Raw genomic sequence first — 20725 nt, 5'->3', positions numbered from 1 at the left:
ATCATCTTTGAAGGAATCACCTCAGGTTCTTGTTTGCACTGATCTTCAACTGAGTTCCCACATCAGAACTGATTAGTTGTAATTGGGAAATATGGGACCAAATTTACATTGGAAAAAGAACACCCTGGTGAATCATTGCACCATACTTTGACAACTACTGATAATTGATAAGTAGAGGACAAGATGTTGGCCTTTCTGTGTGTGTGTGTGAGTGGGTGTAAGGAACTTATTTTTTATTTTTTAAAGCTTGGCACCTGAATTAACATCTGTTGCCAATCTTCTTTTTCCTTCTTCTTCTTCTCCCCAAAGCCCTCCAGTACATAGTTGTATATTCTAGTTGTAGTTCCTTGGTTGTGCTACATGGGATGCCACCTCATCATGGCCTGATGAACAGTGCTAGGTCCAGTGAAACCCCAGGCCACCGAAGCGAGTGGGCGAACTTAAGCACTCGGCCCTGGCTGCCCCCCAGGAAGTTCTGAAGTAAGAAAATACCAAATTACCTGGAACCTTCCAGTCCTTAGAACTCGCCCCAAGTTCCTTGACAAACAAGCATACGAGAATTAGGCAGTGAGACCATGTTTCACAGACCACCTAAAAATAACAGGAGCATTTCAAGTCCCCACAAGAGGGAAGCAGTCCTGTCAAAGGAAATCCGCGGAGCTTGCGGTCTATAGCCACACCGGAAGGAAGCTTGAACCGCAGTAGCAAGGGTGAGTCAACCGTTAGTACAGTCTCTAATCAAGAACACCAGGGGCAGAGGAGAGAAAAGCACCAAACCTTGACTGGCTCAGAGAGAGAGAGAAGAGAGAGAGAAGAGAGAAAGAGGGGGAAAAAGAGAGAGAGAGGAGCTGCTTCAGAGAAATACATACACTAAACTCAAGTGAAAATTATACCTGGTACCTTGCTGGGGGCTTCAAATCTAAGTCCTCCTCCTCTCGGAGTCTCCTTTAACATGAGATGAGAATGCAAGTCCTTACTATTGGCTCATAAAAGGAATCCTTCCTCCTTCCTTTGGTGGACATGTACTATTTTATTAATTTATCCTCTTACAGAACAAAAGGAAAGACTATGGTTCATAATTTATACTCTGTCACTTAATTGGGTTGCCTACTAGCTCTTCAAAAGACTTTCTGAAGCCAAGATATGTTACTCGGCTTGGGTTGGTGTCCTGCTTTCTTGGTTTTAGGAGTGGAGCTGGTACCATTAGCAGCACCGGTACACCTCAGCATGGCTTCAGTCTATCTCCAGATTCATCTCCCATCAGACTCCTGGGAGTTTTGACAATCTCCTTTTCTAATTAATCTGAGTATTTCTCAAGCACTGTGACTATATTTCTGCCATTTCCCACCTTCTATACTTCTGCACTGATTAAAATCCTACTAAGTCTACCAAGCCTAGCAAAAATGTCACCATTCCTATGAACCCTTCCTGGATTTCCAAAGATCCAGGCAACTTTCTCAATTTTATCACATTGTCCATTCTGTTGACAGACGCATCTAGATTCCTTCCTGCACAGCTATGCATCTTAAAGTGAGATAGAGCTTCCTTCTGCTCTAGTCCCCTCTGCACGTAGCACAGTGCTCTGCACAGTAGTATTTGGTAAGCATTTTCTATCATATTTCCTCTTTCAAATATATCTATTTTACAGAAAACAATGTGGTTTCATATATGTTACTAAATGGATCTGGCAGATGTCACTTTGCTTCTGAAAGAAACTCTTGAACAACTTCCTCTTAGAACATCTTATTCTAGGCAGATTGTCAGGGCCAAAAGAATATTAGGATGTGGGCTTCAACAAGAAATGTGTCTAATGATCCTCCCTAATGGGGCAGTTATGCAGAGTTACCCCATGAGATTATCCTGTTCTTCTGTGAGGCAGGTATTGTGCTGAGCTCTTTGGTTATGCTTGTTTGAGGACGTTAGGGGAGCAAAAAGGACTAAGAAATGTTAATAACGGTTTGTGAAAAGAATATCAGGGGTAATTAAGAAGAAATATGCAAAAAAATCATTCCACGGGGCCAAGAGAATTTTTTAAAAAATATGGTCAAGATATTTAGTTTGAATGAGGGGGGACCTGTCAAAGAGTCATCTAAGGGGAGAATAAGAGACAGCTGGTGGCAATGGGTGGTGGCCTTGGATAATCCCAGAGACCGACTGTTGAACCTTGCTTCACCTGCTCTGCCCCCACAGCCTGTGCCGACAGGCATGCTGAGACCTTTAAAGAGACTAGGAAAGAAGAAGCAAAAGATTGGACTCTTCAGATTTTAACTTTTAAAATTCATTATTTACTAAATATGTGCCTAGACCAAATTGACCAGTCCAAGGGTTTAAATGTACACTATTATTAAAACTTCTCAACAAATATTTCAGGTAGATTAAATTATTTTACTTTCAAAATGAGAAAAAAATATAAGTATTAACAAAAACAAAAACTGTGGTTAACATTCATCAAGAACTTTTCAAGTTTTAGGAATTTTGCTAAGCGTCTAACATCAGTTTTCAGAAGAGATTATCTTAGAGGGGCTAGCCCACCTTTTTGAGGTCATAAAAGTAGTATGTGGTAAAGCTGTCATTCCAACTCAACTTGTTCTGCTCCAAAAGCCTTGCTTTTTACTACCACTCTATAATCTAACCTTAGTGTGAAGTTTGCCTCAGTGCCCATGGTTATCAAATCCACCAGCATCAATACTTTATGCCTTTAAGTAATAAATGTAGAGTAAGAGGAAATAGACAACTCACACGGTGAAAAGCACTGTATTCAAGTTCTTGTTCCACTGATATCCCACTGTGGGATTCTGAATAAATCTGCAATTCTCTCAACATCAACTTTTAAAATGGGGCATAGGGAACATGTGTTGGTTCTCTATCCCACATCCAGCCCTCTTTCTTGTGGAAACAGTCCTGATTATGGATGGCGGCTCCCCATCTTCATGACTTTCATTATCCCCATCTTGAGGAGTGCAGCTCATAACCAGCACAAGCCAGTTCGCAGGCCTCATTGCCCTGGTCAGAATGACAGGCTTAGGAGCAAAGGGATTCCCTCAGCAGGAATCTCCAGGCCTGTACTCGGAATGTCATTTGCTCTTCTCCACTAATGCTGAGGTTAGAAGAATTGATTGGCTGTGTTGCTAGCCAACAGCTTGCACCCAGGAGGACTTAGCCTGTCTGAGAATGGAGTCACCGCACAGAAAGCTCAGCCCAGAAAAGGAAAGAGAGAAACTAGTCCCACTGAGATCATTGAGCCCTTGTCTAGTTGAGCCTAAAACCCAATCTATTACCTGAAGTTGATTATCACAGCCTTTATTTAATTATTTTCTTTTTGAATCTGAGTTTTCTGTCACAACCAAAAACGTGAATACTTTAAGTATATATGTATATATGCATATACTCTGAATTCTCTTTGAACTCAAAATTCTGTCATTTCTTTGTCATGAATTTTTAAGGTAAACTGGCCTCTCATTATGCATTTCTCCATGTGAAAAATCCTCATTCTTTATGAAGATATAAGACAGTCTACCTATAGGTGCCTCAAACACGAATGCCAGGCTTGGCATAATGCCCAGCACACAGTAAGGGTACTATATTTACCCTTATTATGAGTAGTACTACTACTATTATGGAGCAAACATTTGAAAATCATTGATTCCCTTTCTTGATCACAATATAGGGAATGAATATTAGAAAGTGATAGTTTTTCCTAACCACACCTCCCTCTAAATTACTTGTGGTACAGTACCATGGATTTTTTTCCACTGAAATAAACTCTCTGTTTTTTCATTCAGAAAATAATTATGTTAGCAATTAAAATTTGTTGCTCAAATGTTTTAAAAGACTCTTAGACAACTTCGATGAGTCCTCCCTCTGAAACTCAATTACTGGCATCTTGGATAAATAACCTTTAAGAGCCTCAGTCCTTTTACGTGTAAAAGAGACTAGCAATACCCACTTCCTGGGGTTGAGTGAGGAGTGAACATGACGTGTTTCTTCAATATTTCTTAGGAGATATTTTTTAAAACAGCTTTCTTGAGATCTAATTCACATATCATAAAGTTCAACTATTTAAAGGGAACGATTCAGTGGTTTTTAGTATATTCACAGAATTGAGCAATTCTTACCATCATCTAATTTTAGAATATTTTATCATCCCAGAAAGAATTCCTGTACTCATCAGCAGTGACTTCCCATTCTCTCTTGTTGTCCAATCCCTGGAGATCCCTAGTCTACTTTTCTGTCTGTATGAATTGACCTGCTTCGGAGATTTCTTATGAAGGAAATCATGCAATGTACGGTCTTTTGTGAATGGCTTCTTTCACTTGGCATCATATTTTCAAAGTCCATCCATGTTGTAGCACGTATCAAACTTCATTCGTTTTTACTGCCAAATAACATTTTATTTTATGGATGTGTCACATTTTGTATACCTATTCATTAGTTAATAGACATTTGGTTTGTTTCCATTTTTAGCCTATTATAAAAATACGCTATGAATACTCATGTACAATATTCATGTACAAGGGGGTTTCATTTCTCTTAAACATACATGTAGGAGTGGGATTGCTGGACCATATGGTCATCCTATGCTGAACATTTTGCAGAACAGCCCAGTTGTTTTCCAGTCAGTTACACCATTTTACATTCCAACCAGCAGGCAATGAGGGTTCTAATTCCCCCACATCCTTGCACACAGCATTGGTTAATTTTATGTGTCAACTTGACTGAGCTAAGGGGTGCCCAGATAGTTAATAAAACATTATTTTGGGGTGTGTCTGTGAGGGTGTCTCTGGAAGAGATTAACATTTGAATCAGTAGACTAAGTAAAGAAGATCACCCTCAACAATGTGGATGGGCCACATCCAATCTGCTAGGGCTTCAATGCAACAAAAAGGATGAGGAACAGTGAACTCTCTACTTGTGCTGAGGTATATACCTCCTACTGCCCTGTGACCTCGGTGCTCCTGATTCTCAGGCCTTTGGACTAAAGAGATTTATGCCATTGCCCTCCACTCCCACTTTTCTGGCCTTTGGACTCAGGTTTACGCCATCTGTTGGCTTCCTGGGTGCTCAAGCCTTGGGATTTGGACTCAGTTACACCACTGGCTTCCCCGTTCTTCAGCTTGATGACTTCAGGTCCTGGGACTTCAAAGCCTCCAAAATCACATGAGCCAACTACTATAATAAATTTCCTCCTATATACATATATATCTCCTATTGGTTCTGCTTCTCTGGAGAGTCCTGACTAATACATACACAGTATTGTCTGTCTGTTAAATTTTAGCCATAATTGTGGGGGTGAGTGATTTCTCAAATTTTTTCCCAGATTTATTGAGATGTAATTAATATATAATATTGTGTAAGTTTAAGGTGATCTGATACAGGTATATATTGTGAAGTGATTACCATAATAAGATTAGCTAACACCTCCATCACCTCACATAATTATCTTTTTGTTTTTTTTGTGGTGAGACTATTTAAGATCTACTCTCTTAACAACTTTCTAGTATATAATACAGTATTGTTAACTATAGTCACCATGCTGTAACATTAGATCTCCAGAACTCATCGTCTTATAACTGGAAATTTGTATCCTTCGACCAACATCTCCCTATTTCCCAATGCCCCAGCCCCTGACAACCACCCTCTACTCTCTGTCTCTGTAAGTACGGCTTTTGTAGATTACACATATAAGAGACAAGACTAAAGTTTTAGCACGTTGTACTCCATTTTCATTTGTTTCAAGATATTTTCTGATTTCCCTTTTGATTTCTTCTTTGATCCACTGGTTGTTCAAAGTGTGTTAATTTCCACATATTTGTGCATTTCCTAGTTTTCCTCCTGTTATTGATTTCTAGTGTCACACTGTTGTGGTCAGAAAAGATGCTTGATGTGATTTCAGTCTCGTTAAATATACTAAGATTTGTTTTGTGAGCTAACATATGATCCATCCTAGAGAATGTTCCATGTGCCCATTCTTCACACTTGAGAAGAATGTGTATTCTGCTGCTGTTGGATGGAATGTTTGTATGTGTCTGTTAGGTCCATGGGGTCTAAAGAATAATTCAAGTCCAACGTTTCCTTATTGACTCTGTCTGGATGATCCATCCTTCGTTGAAAGTGGGGTATTCAAGTTTCCTACTATTATTGTAGCATTGTCTGTTTCTCCCTTCAGGTGTTAGCATTTGCTTAGTGTATTAATGTTCATGTTCCTTGAAGTTTTGCATTGCTGTCTTCACATCTGAAGAAGCAGTCACCTCCGGTCTTTATTGACTGGCTTTTGTAGAAAAATACCTTCTGTCAACCCGCTAGGGATTCTGAGGAGGTTTTTCTCTGACTTTGTCTATGGGCATGCCTGCTCCACACTTCCTCTTCCCTCTTGTGTCAGAATTCTTAAGCTCACCTGCCTTCTCTTGGTCCTGCGATGACTGGTCAAGTGCTGTCAGCCTCCCTTTTGCTTTCCCCAGGTCAGTGTGAATACTCAGATTTGTGGTTTCTCCCAGGCTCACAGAGTCAGGTCGGCTTTCTGGGAGGCATCCCCAGTGGCCTGTGGGCAGGCTTCCCCATGGAGTCTGTGATGCAGGCAGCAGGATCTGAGTCCCTTTAATGCCTTGTGGGTTCTCTCTGCTGCTCTCCCAGCTGCTCCCTCTCCCTCAGTCACACAGCACACCTCAGTATTCTGAATGGGGCCAGAAAGAAGTGAGCCTTTTTAGAAGCCTCCCACACAGCTGGGGAAGCCTGGCACTCACTCACATGCTTTCACTTCCCCACGTGGCAGAGAGAAGAGTTCTCTCGGCACTGCGCAATGCAGCCTCGGCTGGTGAAGTGAAAATGTTCTTATTACACTCTCCAAGGTGTCCAGTCGCTGATATTTTTGCTCTGATAGTGTGCTAGAACTTCTCCTCTAGGCTCCTGGACTTCCACAGAGGATCTCTCGTCCATGGGTGAGTGTCTACATCCATGTTCTTTTTGAGGAAGACAGTAGAAAACTCTTATTCCGCCATGATGATGACAACATTCTCTTCCTCAATGTGGTTTTGATTTGCATTTCCTTAAGGCAAATTTTTAATGTGCTTATTGGTAATTTGCTTATTTTCTTTGAGGAAATGCCTATTCTTTCCTCATTTTTAATTGAGTTACTTGTATTTTTATTATTGAGTTGTAATATATATTCTGGATACAAATCCTTTATTAGATATGATTTGAAATACTTTAACACATTCAGCAGGTTGTCTTCTTGCTTCCTTAATATTGTCCTTTGAAGCAAAAGTGTTTTCAATTTTGATGAAGTCCAATTTATCTATTTTTCTTTTCTCACTTGTGCTTTTGTGCGATATCTAAGAAACCATTGACTAAATCTTGGTCAGAAATACTTACCTATATATTTTCTTCTACTTTCTTTTTTTTTTAGTTTTAGCTCTTACATATACAGCTATGATCCATTTTGACAAAATTTTTGTATATGATCTAGCCAGGAGGAATAGGGTAGCTCTTTTAAGTGTAGGATGAATGCCAAATTTGAGTTTAATGAATATTGATGAGCTACCATGCTAAGTCAAAAGATAAGCTTCACATGTGTCCCCTGTAGGGAGACCTCCAAGTTTCATTTGGATCTATCACAAGCAACCTGCACGTAACAACTGCCTGCCTGTGACTGCACAAATCTTAGAACACGGAGCACCACTAAAATCCATACTAAGTTTATTTTCTTCAAAATCATTTAGTTGTAGAATACAATTAGTATATTCTTTTAATCATTACATCTTTAACCCTCTCTCCCAATTTTTCCAATCAAAACCTACCCATTATTGAATTGTAAAAATGCCTTAGGGGCAGGCCTGGTGGGGCAGCTGTTAAGTTCGTGCGTTATGCTTCTGCAGCCTGGGGTTCGCTGGTTCGGATCCCAGGTAAGGACATGGCACTGCTTGTCAAGCCAATGCTGTGGTAGACGTCCCACATATAAAGTAGAGGAAGATGGGCATGGATGTTAGCTCAGGGCCAGTCTTCCTCAGCAAAAAGAGGAGGATTGGCAGCAGTTACCTCAGGGCTAATCTGCCTCAAAAAAAAGGAAAAAAAAGTCTTAAACACTTCCCATGTGCCAAAGCACTGTGTTAGCTGAAAGTGTGGGAGGTTGGGTGCTGAATGAGCTGAGTAGGGGAGACAAAAGATTCAGGAAAGGTAATGCGTGCAATCAAACCTGGCAACTTCTATAATAAAAGTGCATACAGAGACAGAAAGAGATTTGAGACAAAAGAGGAATTCATTCTGCTTAACTCAGCTGCCTCCTCTTCCAATATTAATTAGGCCTTCATGAACTTTGTTTTATTTGAATCATAATAGTATATGTAGATATTGATCAACTCTTTACTATGTACTTATGAAGATCATTAGCTTGAAGGAAGGAGGCAGCAAGACAACAACAGGAGTAAAGTAAGCGGTGGTAGATGTGGGGTGACAGGGAGCAGTAACAGGTGTCTGCACAGAACAGGACCAGAACACCTGTGGCTCGCTTTTATTAACTGAGTTCCTGGCTAATTAGTGGGCTGAGAGTGGCGGTAGACACAAAATATCTCAGTAGATTATATCAAGCCACAGAAATGGGACTGAGGTCAGCTATTCTGCCAGATAAGTGCTAAATGTCTTATATCTCCCAAGAACATTGTATTTCAAAACAGAGATGAGATAAGCCACAGAATGACGACCCAAATATGCAGGAGCAGACAAGGACCTGAGGCTGTCTCAGAAGGTCTTGCTTGCTGTTGTTATTTCTCAGACCTCTCCCCTCAAATAGTGCCTCAAATAGTGCCTCAAATAGTGCCAGCTCATTACCACTCAAACTACACCTTATCTTGCTTTGGATAGAAACGTCCTTCCATCCTAAGGATTATACTCTTCACAGACTTATATCATTCAAAAGGACAGGATCTAACAATATTTTCTAACTTTATATGCATCATTAAAGTTCCTTGCATTTGGCTACAGCTCTTTTATTTTTCCAAATTCTCTTGGTGAGACAATCAAGACCAGGAGACATACCGAGCACTGTGACGTTATTTTACATTCTGTTTCCTCTAGGGGTGATATAACAGCTTCTAAGGAACTTTCTCCTCCAGTGAGAAAGGAGATCAACTCCGTCCTAGTAAGTTACTTGCGTTGCCTTGGAAACCATTGTGCTGCCTGAAAATAATAGTTTTATCTTTAAAGAGAGCATCTTTCAATATAGTGGTTATAATTTTTCTGGAAAATGAAGGAAAGCAAAAAAATAACAATGTTTTCCATTCTGGGGAGGGAACAAAGCTTGGATGCTAAAATTCAGTTTCAGAAAGATAAGAAAAGGATGCGTCTCCAGGGACAAGTTCCTCACAGTGTACTCAGCAATTGTTGCTGAAGAAAGGGTCCTCAGAGGATTTACTGAGGCCAATTTAGACACAGGGTGTGTGGAAGACTGCTTCTTTCTGGGAACAATTTTAGATACTGTATGTCAGACACACTCTGGTAAATATGATAAAAACTATGAGATCTCTCTCCAGAAAAAGAGCATATGCATATTTGCACATAAGAAGCTACATATCATTTTAGGGGTCTGAATTCCATGCACGAATCTCAGATTCAAAAATACTTGAAGTAGGATATATCCCAGTGAAGACAACCGTAAGATTTGCTGGGTCTAACAAGGTTGTATGAAGAACTGATAAACATATTAGGGATTTTAGCTTAAAAAACACAGGATTTATAGTGAAGGGGTGAGAATGAGGGTTGGGGGTTGCTGGGAGCATGCTAAATGACTTTAAACTATAAAAGGACTGTTTCATGGAATTTACATGACTTCACCCATGAATGCGACTCAAGATGGTGAAATAATCACCGCTTACATTTATCAAGTGCTCATTCTGTGCCAGGTACCATTCTAGTGCTTTACATTATTAACATTGTTTTACATTCACAGCAATTCTAAAAGGTTCTGCGCCACAAGATGCAGAAAGAAAAATAACGCCTTCAAGAATTTGCACGTGGTAAGAAGCTGCGTCAGGATTCCAACCAACAGTGTTTAGCTTAGAAAGACCAAGGCATCACCCTCTGCTGGTGTACAGCCTCCCTAGGAAGAGGTGTGGGAACGAGATTTTGACTCAGCGCAGAGAAATGTTTGATTGTAATTAAGCTGTCTCACTATCATTTTCTTTTCAAACACTGTCATGTTTTTCATATTATTTTCAAGCTAAAATTGTTGAAAAGAATTCACTCATTATCTATGTTCTGAATAATTGTGTAAGATTAAGGAGATTTGCTCTAAAAAGCTTGGTAAAACTTATTTCTAAAATCAAATTGGGCCTGTTTTTTTTCCCTTTGGGAAGAATTCTAACAACTCAGTTTTTTTAATAGTTATGTCAATTCGCTGTATTTTTTGAGTCAGTTTTGGTAATTATATATATCTACATATTTGTGTAAGTGTTAAAACATATTGTCACATGTTTTTCAGAACATTTTCTCTTTTATATTTTTAATATCTTTTGGCATTTGCGGTAATATTCTCCTTTTCATTTATAATATCGCTTATTTTAGTTATCTTCTTGACTAATAGCTTCAGAATCTATTTCATTAGATTTTTAAATTTATCAACGTTTGTTTTCCTTGTTTTTCACTTTTTTTCTTTTTGCTTATGATTTCTTTGCTTGGGTCTAATCTGTTTTCCTTTTCTAACTTTTTGAGTTGGATGCTTGGATCATTAATATTTTAGCTAATCTTTTTAGTATAGGAATTTAAATGTATTTTTCCATGGGCTATTATCATAGTTACTTATACTAATATTAAGGTGGAATTATCATACTTCAGTTTAAATATTTAAAAATTTTCACTATCGTTTCATCTCTGACCAATAAATTATTTAGAAGTGTTTATTTGCAAACAAAAGAAATACACTTTTTCGTTGATTTGCAGCTTAAGTGTCAGAGACTATGCGGTTGGAAGGTTACCATTTTTATTTTGTAGTTGTGAAGAGTGTGCGTTCTCTAAGTGGTGGGTGAAAAGGTCAACATTTGCTTAGTGAATTAACTTTGCTGACTGTATTTTTAAAATAGTGTGCATCTTTATGGACTGTTTTCTCTGATTGAGCTACCAGATACCTAGATTCATGTATTTTATCTTAAACTCTTACAGCCATTCTGCTTTATAATTTATAAAGTTATTTTATTAGGTTCATTTATGTTTAGAAGTATTATTACATTAATAACAATTATTATTTATATATTATAAAATTAGAATAATATATTATTCTAATTATTATTAGAATTAATCATCCTAGGAATTGAATATTTTCATATTAAGCACGTATTTTCTCTGTTAATGATTTTTGTTTTAAATATAATTTTGTCATATTAATATATTTACTACAACTTTATTTTAGCTAATGTTTTTCTGGTATATCTATATTTTTTCTATCTTTTTACTTTCAATATTTTTGAGTACTGATAGCATAAATTTGTATTTTTAAATGTAACTGACACTATTCTAGATGTTTTAAATGGATGTTTTAGTCTATCCACATTGATTGTGATGACGTATTTGGGTGTCTTATACTATATTCATATTTACTTTATATGCTGCAAAGTCCGAGGGGAGATACTATTCTTATTACTATTACTATTATCATCATTGGCTGTACATTTTCTGTAACCTAGAGACACTGTAGAGGCAGTTTTCCTTGGCTGTTGCTTTTGCCTACCCTCGGCCTACACCTGCACCATGGGGGTAGCCCTTTTGGGGATCCCAGCTTTAGTCGATGGCTTCGGTTTACCAGCTGGGCCCATGGCCTAGAACATCTGTGTGCCAGTTGATCTTATATGTCGCATTTGCCCCTGGGGTACTCTTGACTTCAAGTTCATTGAACAATTTTGTTTCCATTGCTTATTTGCTCTTGGGAATTGATTTTCTCTCTTGAGAGTTTGAAAAGCATTTAGAAGAATGTGTTATAATTAATGAAAATCTAAATGTATTGAACAGAAGGATTTTATTGAATATGTAATTCGTCACATGGTCAAAAGAAGAATTCCATCTGCTACCGCTTCACTTTCCTTTGAATTCTTCTTACCCGCCATGTCTGCCCCATACAAAGACCCTTCCCCACCCAAAGTCATTACCTTACTGCAAACCACATTGTTCTCACAGGACCTGAGAACACACAGTGGCATATTAAATCCAGTGAAAATTTTTGCAATGAACAACCTGTATAATTGTATTCTTATCAACCTGCAGAAATGTTGAGCCTTTTGGCTACTGTTGCACTAACTTTTTGGTTAGCAAACGTATGGCTCTTAGTAGATAAAATGATGCTGATAACTCAGTTTATTAAAAGAACATGGAATGAGACTTGACCTAAATATCAGATCCACGGAGATATGCTTTTCCAGTTGTCAATTATTTAACACATTTGTAGACTTGGGAAGATCATTTAACCCTATGGTCTTAACCTTGACTGCACATTTGAATCCCTTATGGATATTTTTTAAAAGATACAATTCTTAAACCCATCTCCAAATATTCAGAGTAAGTTTTTCAGGAGTAGAGCCCAGAAACAGAATATTTAAGGTAGTGGCCTGAGTGTAGGTAATTTTTACAAACTTCACAGGTGATTCTACCATCAGATGGGACGAAAAACTACTGATTTATGCAACTCATCTAGGCCTTTCTCATCTGCAAAGGAGGACTGTGGACTTAGACAATTGTTAACATCTCTTCCTACTGTTGTACATTATGATTTTTTTTCTGATTCTTATGGAGCTTTAAACTTTGAACAAAGCCCAGAATAAAAGATAATTTGGTATCAGAGAACCATTGGGTCTCTTTCAAAACTTTCATGTATGAGGATATGCCTTTATCTAGTGTGTTCCTGTTACAGAGCATGCTGACATTTGTCCTGAACTGGGATAAAGCTTACTTTATTTTTTTTTTTATTTGTTTGTTTTTGGTGAGGAAGATTTTCCCTGAGCTTAACATCTGTGCCAATCTTCCTCTATTTTGTATGTGGGACGCCACCACAGCATGTCCTAATGAGCAGTGTGTAGGTCTGCACCTGGGATCTGAACCTGCAAACCCCAGGCCACCGAAGCAGAGTGTGAAAACTTAACTGCTATATCACTGGGCCAGCCTCAAAATTACTCTGTTTTAAGCTTAAGAATGAAAGGTATAGACATTATAAGAGGGAAGACCTGAAGAGAATTACAATGAAGGGTATTAATTGAATTAAAGAAAAAAAAACAATAAGCCAACAGCATACTACACATCTGGGGCACTTAGATTTTGCTTTTAAAAAAGATTTCTATTTAAAACCAATCAAAGAACAAACATCACTCCTTTTTCCTACACATATTCAAGGTGCTGTTACATGAAATTAAGAAATATTTGTCATCATCATTAGTTTATTAGCATTATCAAAGAGGAGCAGTGAACTACTTTTCTTCTCTCTCTGTGGCAAAATATGACAGGGCTAGATGCCATGATCACTGAGCCAATGATCAATACAGAGATTTGCGGCATGGGTTATGTCCAGAAATGTTTTAATTACATCCCTAGGCTGTGTCATTAGTATCAAGAATAAGAATTAAGTCTTATTCCATTTATACTCTACCTAACTCACTATCATTTTGATTCCCTCCTCTGGATCTTAAAAGATCATACAAGAACAAACTGAGACAGCTATAATTTGAGTGTCATACAAAGGTGCCCCCAGAGTGTACAATGGCTTCAATTCTTTGTTAGTTCCACGGGAATTCACATTCTTTGAAAGGAATTGTGCTTTAACAAAAAGATGCCCATGAGCAGATAAGTCATCAGGCTGTTTTCAGGAACATTTGCAATCATCGTTTAGCACTGACAAGGATTGCATAAAGATAAAAGCTAAAGGATGCTTCTCCTCATCAATATTGAATTGCACTGTAGTACTAAATTCAGCAGCACTGCAAGTTGGGATATCAATGATTCATAACTTGCCTTGATTATGTTTAGCATCATTTTTCATAGTACTTCAGTCTCTGCAGCCTAGAAGATTTAGCTTCTCTACAGTGATTAGTTTCTCTAAAAGTAGGTGGTTTCTTAACAAAAAATGATAAAAAAAAAAAAAAAAAAGAACAAGCATATTTAATCCATTCGCTGGGCTTTACTCCAGAAAACAGTACACCATCAATGAAACCAGATTAGTGATCAAACACTAGGTTTGCAGTAAAGGAGATTTTTTTCCCAAAGGTACAGAAATGCACAAAATGGAGTTCCCAGGAGATTGTTTCTAGACTGGGTGGAGTCAACCTTTTAATAAACCATCTGGAAGAAGATGTGCACAAGAAATGAAAGACAATTACAGGTGGAAGTCAGATATTATAATTTTGGAAAATAAATACTCATGAGGATACAACCTACAGCTTGATTTCCTCCTATATAAAATTGGAGTGATAACCGTAGCTGTATCATATGGCTGTTGTTCAGATAAAATGAGAAATCAATTATAAAGCATCTAGAACAATGCCTGGAACATAAATGCTAACAGTTGGTGGCAGCAGTGGTGGTAGGGATGTGAAAGGAAAGTGGTTCTTAATTCAGGATCCAAGTACAGGCTTGATGGAAACTTTAAAATTCCTGAAACTGCACGTAAACCTTTTTGAACATATATATTTTTTCCAAGGAGAGGGTTTAAATCTTTTCTCATTCTCCAAGTGTCAGTATTCCCAAAATGTGAAAAAAATTCCCTGATGTACTGAATATCTCACGATGCTATAGGTACGCAGTTTAAAGCGAAAAATAAATATACGTTTAAGGTGCTTAATTTTAATGACTTGGGGAGAATACTACTTTAAAAAAAAACTTTGAATGGCCACATAAAATAAAAATTATCAGCCACAAAAGTGAACTGAAGTGCTCTTAGCTTGTTTCCTAGGGACAACAGCCAAATGCTCTGCTTCTCCTCCCACAACCTACAATGGATGAGGTCTTAGGAAGAAAGGCGTTAAATACCAACAGAGGCAGAGAGCCCTGTGCATGGGAAAGAGCCCTGTGTTTAGAGTCAGGAGACCTGAACTGTGTCTCAGCAGATCTACAGTCTCGGACAAGTGACTTAACTTGTTTGAGTCTGACTTCATCTCTAAAAAACAAAATTAGGATCAACTGAGCCATGTCTCCCTCACAAGGTTGTAAGAATACAATGTTAGAATATATAGGAACATTTTTTAAAATATTAAATACTGCAAAATAGGGATTATTGCAATGAATAGTAACAGCAAAATATATGCATTTCTCCACATAAGGCCAGTAGAGTATACTAATTCCTTGAATGGTGGGAATCAGATAAATGTAGTTTTATCTTGCTCTGCTACATATCAGCAATACGATCTTGAGAAAATTACTTAAACTTTCTTCTAAGCCTTAGTTAGATCACATGCTAAGTGGGGAAAATAATAACGTATAATAAATAGGGCTGTGGTATATGAGGGGATTACTGTAGTGCCTGATAGATACATACATATATATTACCCATTAGATCTTTATTGCTCTCACACAGAACTACCAACAATATATAAAAGTAAAGAAAAAAATAAAAATAACTAGAAATTCTACCACTATTATGTAGCCACCATGAACACGTTGATGAGCATCTTCTTGCTGCCATTGCTATCATTATTTATTTTGTTGCTAGATTTGTCCCACACTTGGCCACTTGTGTCCTTTTCTATGCCCCAATGATTATTTGAACAATTTCTTATTTTATTGTACAATGAGATTTTCTAGGTTCATCTCTTACTTCCCTTTTCCCAGCCCTGGAATTAATTATTTCTCCAAGGAATCTTAGTTCTTTATAGTGGAAAACAGTATTTAGAAACTGAGATCTGAGTTCTAGGTGAGCTAATAGCTTTTGGGGTGTCACTAATCCCATGTCCTTTTGGTGGCCGAGCTCGGGGATACGTGGATTTATGTACATACTTATGTACATTGTATGTGACATGCTTATAAACACACATCGTATGCATATGCATTTATATATGTATTACACATGCATTACAACAATAATCTAATGCTACAAGCTTTCTCCTTTTCCATCTTTATAACCTCCTTCCTGGACAGTAAGAAACCTGCCTCCCTTTAACTTACGTTTTTAGTTATTTGAGCAATGTCCCATATATAAGCAATCTCCTGTTGCATTGTCGATTTACAGTGAACCTCCTCACTCCACGCCAGCTCCAACTCTCTGTGCTTGCTCCTCTCCCGCGTGGTCATCCTCCTTTCTTGACTCAGGCTCTGATCCCTTTTGTTCCCTACTTTAGGATAACCCACTTCAACCTTTGTCTCTGTCAAGTTTGATATGACTTCAATTTCACTAACTGAGAAATCAGGTTTTTTAAATACTACATTTCAATTTAGTTAATGTCGCTTTAAATACCTTTTGGTATAACACACTTTAAGACTTGATAATTATTGATAATATCAACAACAGCGACCACTTAGTGAGAGCTTCCTCTATATTGGTAATGGGCTAAAACCCTTGCTATACATTTTCTCACCTAATCCTCACCAGTGCTCAAATCAGATACTGTTGCTGTTGTTAACATCATCATCGTCCATCTGCTTATGAGAAAATTCAGGCTGCATAACTAACGCGTGATCACTATAGCCCTAGCTTTGAAAGTTGAATAGCCAGAATTTGAACTCAACTCTGTCTGGGTCTGACTGCAAAGCCCATGTGATTAACTATGGCAATACTGAGGGCCATAGGGCATCTGCATTTCCGTCCAGAGGGCAATATGACCTGATCAGGATTTCTTTTTCTCTTTCTTCAGAATTTTAGAGTAAAATTTTTGTGAGTAAAAGATTATAGCTTCTTGATTGATAACTTATAGAAGTGTTTGACAAACATAAAGAAAGTGGTAAGCTTTATAATAGGTTAACATTCACATAGAAGATTAATAAATGTTAATAAAATACATATTACTTTGACAACAAATATGTAGAAATGCATTCTATACTAAGGAATTTAAGACACTAAGTTTGCCAATACCAAATGTCCTGACAGTTATAACACTTCTCAGACTTTTCTGCACTAGGAATATGAGATATTGGGGGAAACAGGGTCTAAAGTGTAATGAAATGGGTATCAGGAAACTGGGATCCAGCTCCCCCAATTTTGGGCTCTGTTACCGTATGCAAGCCATTTCACTCTCTAAGCCTTAATTATCTTATCCGCAAACTGAAAGATTTGAATTAGATAAGGGAAGTATATTGTAGCTTTAAAAATTCAACATATAATAACATGTAAAACTTTACTAAGCATAAGAGAGGTGGCACTTTTAAGAATCATAAATGCACGCTATCAACGCAAACAATTTGCTTTCCTTTCTTACATGATAGTAACCCAGACCTTTTCCCGTGTGTCTCTGCAGAAGGAAAATGCTAAGGTAGAGAACAATAGCTACCTGCACCCTATTGAGATGGTGGGAGAGGTCAGCTGGGTCAACCTAAGCCTAAATTCCACCTTCTCTGAATGTATTAAATGCCTGTATTGGGAGGTGGGGGGAGTGAGGTTCTTCTATTTGTCTGCACGATGGAAATCAGTAGGGGAAGCTTTTAAAAAACACTCATTTCTGAGCCTCATCACCCACAAATTCTGATTCAGGTGGTCTGGAGTGAAGCCCTGGAATGAACTTTCTTTTTTTTCTTTTCTTTTTTTTTTTTTTTTTAAATAAAAGTGCCCCCAGAATGATTCTGGTTGACAGCCACGGTTGAGTACCTCTGGATTAGAGTGAAAGGACCTCTGCTTGTTGCTGTCTAACTTGGAAACCAGATTATGAGTCCAACCTTTGTACAACTCTTACAATGCTGCAGAGCCTTAAGAGTGAAAATGCACAAATGGTTTTCTCAACAAACCAAATAACACTTATTGGAAACCAGTTGTGCTTGGCAAAATTCATAGTAGTGATGTTTTAACTTTAGCAGTTCTCATTGGTTTGGTGAATAAGATCTTTCTGAATACTCTCTTGTTCTACCACTACAGAGTTTTTCACAGCCCTCCAATTTGCAAATTTGATATAAAGGAGAGAGTGATCAGTTTACAACAAAGTGTTCAGTTATTGTCATTCCGAGTCACCGTTATAAGTCTTTTTTTCCAATTCTAAGTAAGTACATAAGTTTTTAGGCTTTTCCATCCTATTTCATGCATTCTTTTCTTGCTAACTATGGCTGTAACCAGACGACGACAGCCTCGTGCCAAGGGATATCACTCAGGGATCCCTGGCTAGCCTGCTTCATTTTACCGGCAAGTTCACTGAAGCTCAAGGAGGTGAAGTAATTAGTCCAAAACCACCCAAGGAGTTTGTCAGAACTAAATATGGGATTGGAATGCAGATCACTGGCCTTCAAGTTGAGTGTTCTTTCTATTAAACTATGGTCAGTACACAATGGACTAAAGTAATATGGACTCACTCTATTTTATTTGTTTATATTTAATAGAAATATATAGTAATGCATACATCCAATTAAATTTTGTCTTCTTTCAACTCTGAGAGTGTTATCGTAAATATTTTTGAAATTTCTCTTTTAGAACTTACAGTAAATCACTTTGTAAGTCAAAAACATACTCTAATTTCATTACTTTTTAATTATATGTAGAATTTTGTTTAAACTGAAGTATTTCTCAATCTTCAGTTTTCATGGATATTAGTAATTTTGTATGATTTGCCATTTTTGCAAATTTTCTAAGTTATGTTCCACTGTTTCTGAATGAAAATAAAATAGGTCATTAACAACACATTATAGAAAACTAGGTTGTGGTATATAGTACTCTATTTTGTATTTCCAAAGCAACTTTTTTGAAATGGAAAGCATTTGCTTGGAAAAATGAGAGCTGTTATAAAGAGTGTTTCATTACTTTCAAGACATTAATTCCCTACAAGTAGGAAGGTAACCTATTATATATTATTTCATTTCTCTTAATTTTTTGTTTTGTTTTGTTTTGTTTTGTTTTTTTGCTGTGGAAGATTTGCCCTGAGCTAACATCTGTTGCTTATCTTCCTCTTTTTCTATGTGAGCCACCACCATGGCATGGCCACTGACAAGTGGTGTAGGTCTACACCTGGGGAACCAAGACTTGGCTGCTGAAGCGGAGCACACCAAACTTAACCACTAGGCCATAGGGGCTGGTCCTATTTCATTTCTCTTTTGGTTGAGGGTCAGGGCTACAAAAGAGATTAAAATGATCATTTAATAAATCTATATCATGTCAAGTGATAACATAAAAATTTTTTTAGTGTGAAATCTCCTCTCATATTTTGTTTATTCATTTCTAAAGGTCCATTTTCTCAATAATGGTTTTCGTTACCACATGGATAGATTTGATTTCTCTTTTCCTTTATTATATATAGCAAGGACCTGTGGTATTGCATCTAATTCTATTGAAGCCAAAGCTCTTAAGGGATAGATACATTCATATTCCATTCATTCATTTATTAATTCCACATCTAATTTATTTTACATCTAATGTGTACCTTCCACTATTCTAGGCACTAGAGATGTATCAATAATATGCTGACACAGTCCTCATTGAGACTACCTTCCATTCGACATCTCTTGGTCTCTTCCCAGAATCCTAAACGCCAGCACACACACAATACACACACTGTTATACTAAGGATTTATGCATTACACACATTTCTTTAGCAGACAGAAGAAAAATGGAAAAGAAACTGTTTTACTTTCATCTTTCCAGCATTTTTAAAGACTTTCTCTTCTCACTCCAACTGCAGCTACAACAATATGACAAATGCATTTATACCTTCATTAACTGACCTGCTACAATGTTCATAGGAATTAAGTTTGTGCTTGGCTCTTATTTCTAAATTCTTCTTTAAGTCTAACTTAACAGACAGTCAGTTACTAACTTTACAAATTTCTGGAATAGTTAACGTCATCCACAATATATTCCCTAAATGCTCTTGAATTCACTGCACTTTTCTACATCAAACCTCTGTAGACAAAGTTTACAGAATTGCTCTACCTTTTGCATTCAAGAGCTCAAACCATGAGCCCATCATTGTGCCACAAGAGGAAAAAGACCTGAAGAAGATGTTGTTTTGCTCCTGAGGCATTTCTACCACTAGAGATGATACCTAAGAAATGATGTCGATATAACACGGTCAGTGCCTGATAGTCAGTCCTTGGTACCTTGTGAGAGAGGGCACAAGTTAACAGTTAAGAGCACAGGTCTGGAAACAGAACTCTTGAGTTTGACTTGCAGCTTTGCTTCTTGCAAACAGCAAGACTCTGAACAGGTCATGAAATGCTGGTTTATTCATTTCTAAAATGAGCATAGGGGGCTGGCCCCGTGGCCAAGTGGTTAAGTTCACGCGCCCCGCTTCGGCAGCCCAGGGTTTCGCCGGTTCGGATCCTAGGCGCGGCCGTGGCACGGCTCATCAAGCCATGCTGAGGCGGCATCCCACATGCCACAACTAGAAGGACCCACAGCTAGAAAGACACAACTATGTACCAGGGGGCTTTGGGAGAAAAAGGAAAAATAAAATCTTTAAAATGAGAATAGATATAGTACCTAATTTTTGGAGTTGTGTGTGTTAGGTAATTTAGTGTATTTAAAACTCTTATAAGAATATCTGACATGTAATAAGCTTTCTTTTAATATTAGCTGTTGTCAATTATTAAGTATTTTCTGTACGTCTTCTTTGCGTCATTCACTGTGCCAAGTCCTAGATCC

General features: G+C 37.7%; 1 protein-coding gene and 1 long non-coding RNA gene across 8 annotated transcripts in view; one reads left to right on the top strand and one right to left on the bottom strand.

Annotated features, from left to right (window-relative positions):
* LUZP2 (leucine zipper protein 2) overlaps positions 1-20725 on the bottom strand; it is a 458146-nt gene that overhangs the window by 145383 nt on the left and 292038 nt on the right. The window lies entirely within an intron of this gene.
* On the top strand, positions 6753-10924 carry LOC139084017 (uncharacterized). Its single transcript, XR_011541294.1, has 3 exons — positions 6753-6935; positions 9067-9130; positions 9938-10924. It is a non-coding gene; the product is annotated as an uncharacterized lncRNA (long non-coding RNA).

The sequence above is a fragment of the Equus przewalskii genome, chromosome 6 (genome assembly GCF_037783145.1).
Source record: "Equus przewalskii isolate Varuska chromosome 6, EquPr2, whole genome shotgun sequence".
Taxonomy (NCBI): Eukaryota; Metazoa; Chordata; class Mammalia; order Perissodactyla; family Equidae; genus Equus; species Equus przewalskii.
The sequence above is the reverse complement of the archived record's forward strand: the minus strand, read 5'-3'. Positions and strand labels throughout refer to the sequence as shown.